This window comes from Chanodichthys erythropterus, chromosome 7, assembly GCF_024489055.1.
Source record: "Chanodichthys erythropterus isolate Z2021 chromosome 7, ASM2448905v1, whole genome shotgun sequence".
In the NCBI taxonomy this organism is placed as follows: Eukaryota; Metazoa; Chordata; class Actinopteri; order Cypriniformes; family Xenocyprididae; genus Chanodichthys; species Chanodichthys erythropterus.
Genome location: NC_090227.1, coordinates 6,032,790 through 6,038,789, shown reverse-complemented (window position 1 = coordinate 6,038,789; position 6,000 = coordinate 6,032,790). Strand labels below are relative to the sequence as shown.

Sequence of the window (6,000 nt, the reverse complement as noted above, 5' to 3'; positions counted from 1 at the left end):
CTTTTACCCTACATAGCTACAAAACAAATACAACATGAATTTTGTTTTCATGCACTTTATAAGAACAACATCCCATCTGTCTATTCTCATGAAGAAAGAGATTATACAGAGTCAGCAGAATAAACATAATGAGGACAAATTGAAGCAGATATCATCTTTAAAGACATATTCCTCATGCTCCAGGGTCACCGTTCGCCCTATCAAACAGATATGAATTAGATTTGGTTTGTTTTCTTAATCGCACTGAGAGTTTGTCTGTCCCATCCATGCTAGTTCTCGGCACACATTTATGCCTCAGAACACACACTGTGATCTTCCTGATGACTCATTGAATCGCTCAAAACACTCTAGGGACAAAACGAAAATGCCCAACAGACTCTAAACGCATCATTTCCTGCTGATGGCTGATGCCCACTTTAATGCACAACTCAAAGCAGTGGCACCACTGCTAAAAATTTACTGACCAGAGTGCAGGTAACAGCAAAAAGTCCTGGGTGGCTGGGTTTTTTACTTCTAGGATGTTTTTGCAGTGGTTTCTCTTTCATCTTTGACATTAAGGTCATAGAAGGTGTGAAAATACATGCGAAGTTTTGCATTTCATAACCGAAAAAACCTAAACCTGGTTTCATTAGTTCAAACAAAATCCCCCCACCTCTGTGAAACGAGTGAAGTTTCTCTCCACTCGTGCCTTTTTGTCCTTCCTGTAGATAGGAGACACTCTCGTTTACATTACAATGTTCTTCCTCTTTTCCCGAAACGGGAAGCAGCTACACCCGGCCTGTCATTAAAGGTCTACACAAACATTTCTCGACTATGATGAAAGTTAAGATTCATTCCAAGTAACTGTAAGATTACACTCCTAAAATGTTAACAAACTGGTGTAATCAGGAGGCAATTAAAGAGGCGTGCATTTTACCCAAACCTTGTTTTCTTGGCAGTCTGAAGACAGACAGAGGTGCGGGAGGTCGGGTCAAGGCCCAGACATGTTGAACTTTGAGTAGTATGTCGCAACACAGCAACCAACTTGTTTTGTTTGACATCTTCACAAAAACACATTTGAGTATATGCATGTGTAAGTGTGTATTTATGGGGTTGGTATAATTTTAATGTTTTTTAAAGAAGTCTCTTCTGCTCAACAAGGCTGCAGTTATTTGATCAAAAATACAGTGAAATATAATTTAAATGTAATTTATTCCTGTGATGTCAAAGCTGAATTTATCATCATTACTCCAATCAGTGTCACATGATCCTTCAGAATTTTTTTTTTCTGTAAAAAAAAAATATTAAAAAAAAAAAAAAAAATACTACAATCTTGGTGCTGACACCATACCAACGCTCTTGAGTAACTTGTTTATAAATCAGTGTAACATCAAGACTTGCGCAATTGGCAAATGTTCAGTAAAATGGCGAATCATCCAGCCTTTAAAATGGAGAGAAGTGTGAAAAGAGAGAGGAAAGGAAAAGCAAAGGATAAGTATGGAGAGAACATTGTAAAACAGCCAGGAGGAGGGCAAGGACGGCCCAGTAAACCACACACAGTCAAACAGCAAACGTGACAGCTTCATCTTTCCACAACAATACTGTTCAGCCACACCTCCCTGCCTCATTGCTTCCACTCGGAATACGCTCTGCTCCAAAGCCACACAAATCCCAGTTACTTTTCAACCTCTTCCCACCAAAATTAACCAGTCATGATGGATAAAATTGAGACTAACCACATATTTTTTCTGCTGAATATCCTAAAAATACACTTTAATGAAGCCCTGTGTAATTAAGCTAATCAAATGCATTTTTTTTTTGGAGTATATGCACCCTAAACTTGCCCTTCAGTGGGGTAACTGACAGATAACCCAGCTAAATCCCTATGAATCATTACTATGCAAAACTATCACAAAAAATGGATTACACATAATAATGGAAACATTACTCACAGTAGATGATTTGAAGTCTGACAGTAATAGGCTTGAAATAAGGCAGTGAATTTATTACAAAAGTGGCACTTTGATGGCTGGTGATGCTTCAAAGGGAATGACTTTAGAGGTGAAACTTCTTTAACTGAGATTTAACTCATCACAAAATGCATACCTTAAAACAGTTCTGTTTATAGGAGTGTTTTTGTCAACAATACTGTAGTTAGATTAATATTATGGACATATACAGGGGCAAATATCCACATGAGCATTCAAAAACTAACTCTGTAATCAATATTATCAAGTTGACTTGAAACCAAAGTACACGTTTTTAAAATAAAAAATGAGAAGATAATAAAATGTTAAAGCTACAAAATAATAGTTTATATGCTCCTCCTAAAAAACATAAATATTATTAAAATAATTATTAATAACATTTGAATTAGTGCTGTCAACTCGATTAATCACATCTAACATAAAAGTATGTTTATAAAAGTATGTTTAATAACAAGTACATATTATATATATACACACACACACACATTATATTTACACACATACACATATATACATATGTGTGCGTGTGTGTGTGTGTATATATAAAAATATATATAAAACCAAAATTTATTCAGACACCTTGAACATTTCATTCATTAATAGAGTTTATTCACTATACTAGTTTAAAAAATGGTAATAAAATATGACAAGATCTCAGAGTTAAACTGTGTCAGAAAAAATTAATTTTAATTATGTCAGATAACACTTAAGCAAAACATGGTCAGGTCAAAGTGTCTGAATAAGTTTTGGTCCCAAATTTATCATCAATTTTACTGGTAGTCCACTGTATGAAGAATTTTTGGGTATAATGTGTCACCGTTTACTTTAATAAATAATAATAAATGAACTATACAAACTTTTATGTTAGATGACTAGTGACTAGTCAATTTGACATGCCTAATCTGAATAATTTTAAATAATACTATTAAATAAAAAAATAAAATAAAAAACATTTTAAAGCTAAATAAGAATAGTATATATACTACTAACATTAATTTTATGCAATTTAAATTACATATACAAATTTATTAAAAAAAAAAAGTTAAAAGAGTTAAATTATGAAAAAAATATTAAAACATACAAATGTTAAAGCTACAAAATATGAAAGAACAGGGAAGCAAAAGAGATGAAAGAGACAGAATCAGGCTGCCTTTTTATGCCAGAAGGGAGAGAGACAGGACAGAAGATCAGCAAAGAAGGACAGAGGTGATGGAACAGACAGAAAGAAATGGCCAGAAACAATGACCAGTGTAAGCAAAAATACTCCAGCTTTAAGTGCAAGAGCAGCAGTAAGTGGAAGATGGCAAGCGGCAGGCCATTTTAACAGCACTTAAACTTTGACTGACACACACACTCAAAGTAGTGGATGAGGCCTCTCGGGAAGAATCGGAAAGCAAATATACCCATGAGAAGGTAGCATGCTATGCGTCCTAATCTGGAATGTGCTGAGAGCATAAAATTTACTGTAGATGCACAATACAAGCTTGCACATACATGCATCCACTGTGTTCAGAACTGAAAGAGGAAGCAAGCAGTGGGCCGGAATCCTGGAATGAAACATGGGGACGCTAATGAGAGAGAGATTTGGATATTGGCGTCACTAGTGGACAAACACGAACAACAGAGACCCTGTGTGGAAATGAGTCTCTCATTCCAGCAAATCTGACCTCATTCAGCACAAGCTTACTCTACTAGTTTCGTTTCTTCTTTCTTCCCCCTTTATATTTGCTAATAGTTCAGACACACACTTTCACAATAAGTCCTGCTGGCCCTGTGTTGAAATGTAGCAGAGATGCTGAAGACAAGCTTCCTGTGCTCTGGTCGTTCTGTGTTACTGCTGCGATATTCACACAGACATGAGAAAACACTCCCTATCCAACTATCTCCTGTAGCTCAGAACACAACCGCATGTTAAATATCACTGTAAAGAGAGAGACAGCACAGTATGTATCTGTCTGCCAAAATAAGAGGGACTCTGGTACAATTTAAATTAATTTATTTTTTTATTCCTATTAAATAGTTAAATACATACATATAGCCATGCATATACACATATATATGTAAGCAATAAGGTACGAGAGGCTGTGCTGTATCGTGAATAACTCACGGCTGAAGGGTGTTGTTAGGCACGAGGCGAAGCGGCAAAGACTGTCTTAATGAGTGTGTCAGTCAGTAGCGAAGACTTTTACATTGAAAAGCCTGAACTATTGTGAACAGAACAAGATGCAACTGACAAAGGCTTTGACTAGCGCTGTCAGTCACGGGAAAACCCCTTAACTGTTAAAAGGACAAGATAATACATCAGACATTTAAACAGATGTTTTATTATTAACATAGGACTTGACCTGAAGGAAAATGCTAAATCTGAATGCAGGTAATAAACTTTCTCAATCGATCCATTTCTCACAGTACTCTTCTACATAATACAGTAAGCTTCAATAAACAATATCAACTGAGACCAAACAGTTTATGTTGCTAAGAGTGGTTGCTAAGGGTGTTGTGTAGTGATACACAGAAGCGGTCTTAGCCGTGTTTTATCATGAATAAAACACAGCTATTGACCAATCAGAATCAAGGACAGGAACTAACCATAACCATACACACACACACACACACACACACACATTGTATTTTATTTTATTTGTTTCATATGTACCTTAATATTTCTACATTTATTTATTTATTTTTTATTTGATAATAATACTACTGTTATTTTACACTACTAAACAGAAAGGCACTTTTAGGCCTGCCATAAATACAAACCAGAGCCGTGTTACTGTATAAAGCAGGATTTACATCCCGCTGTAAACATCTTTACTGCAAAGGGCGGATCATATATCACAAAACTACCCAATGTTTATAATCACTACAAAAACAGACATAAATAAAGCCTCACCACACCAAATTAGTTTCAATCCATACTGAAGATCATTTTTTAAAATGATGAATTAATAACATTTTAATGAGTCCTTAATATTTTTATTAAACTGATTGTAACATGGCTACTTTAGCCATGACTATATTCACAATAGAGCACAGCCAGGTACTTTATTGCTTAAACATTTAATTTTTAGAGGCCTCACACAGCTACATGAAGAGCTTTTTAATGGTGCAACACACACACACACACACACACACACAGGAAAGGGCAGTTATGACAGAGCCTGATGTTTGGAAACACCCCACAGGTCCAATCCCTTGTGTATGTGTGGCCTCTGGTTTTCTATTTTAAACTATGGGAAAATCCTGCAGGCCACAAACACAGAGCCCACACCTCAGCCTGGACAGTAACACAACTGGCACTCCTAAAAACACAAACGGAGACTCTTTACACCCAATGCAGGAACTCCATCACGGTCTAATTCAGCTTTTACAATGTCTGTCCATCTGTGAGTTGCTCTTAAACCAGCTTGTAACATGTCTGGGCACTGCAGGGGTAACGTGAAGCAGACCAAACACAGGACAGTATTGGTCCAATCCACACAGCCCAACTGAGAACTACTGTCATAATGTGCTTCTGAAATCCCCTGTAACCACAGACACCTGTTTTTGATGAATGTGACGAGACTGTAGACGTAAAATACACAAAACTTGACTGTATTTTTAGGGTGGGCAACAATGAACCTCTAACCTCATTACCTGGGCGGTAATATGGTAAAAACATGGAACAAAAACAAAAACATGGAAAAATGGCAAGATGAAAATTAGGGCTGGATGGTATGACTGTATATACCTTGTGACCACAGAAATGTGTCAACAGGTAGACATTTGTAAACACTTTACAATAAAGGTTACATAAGTTAACGCTATGCATTTACTAATGTTAACTAACACAATGTGCAAAACATTTATGATTTTTATTCATCTTTATTAATGTTAGGCTAATAAATATACAACTGTTCATTTTAATACTGTATTATAAAATGTTAACATTAACAAAGAAGATTAATAAATGCTTAAGTAGTACTATCATTACAGGTAATTTTACATTAAAAAAAAGGTGCAGGCTGAAGATTTAGCTTATATTACCTAC

General features: G+C 35.8%; 1 protein-coding gene across 2 annotated transcripts in view; it reads right to left on the bottom strand.

The window, feature by feature from the left end:
- aplp2 (amyloid beta (A4) precursor-like protein 2) overlaps window positions 1-6,000 on the bottom strand; it is a 106,930-nt gene that overhangs the window by 55,535 nt on the left and 45,395 nt on the right. The gene's annotated exons all lie outside the window — the stretch shown is intronic.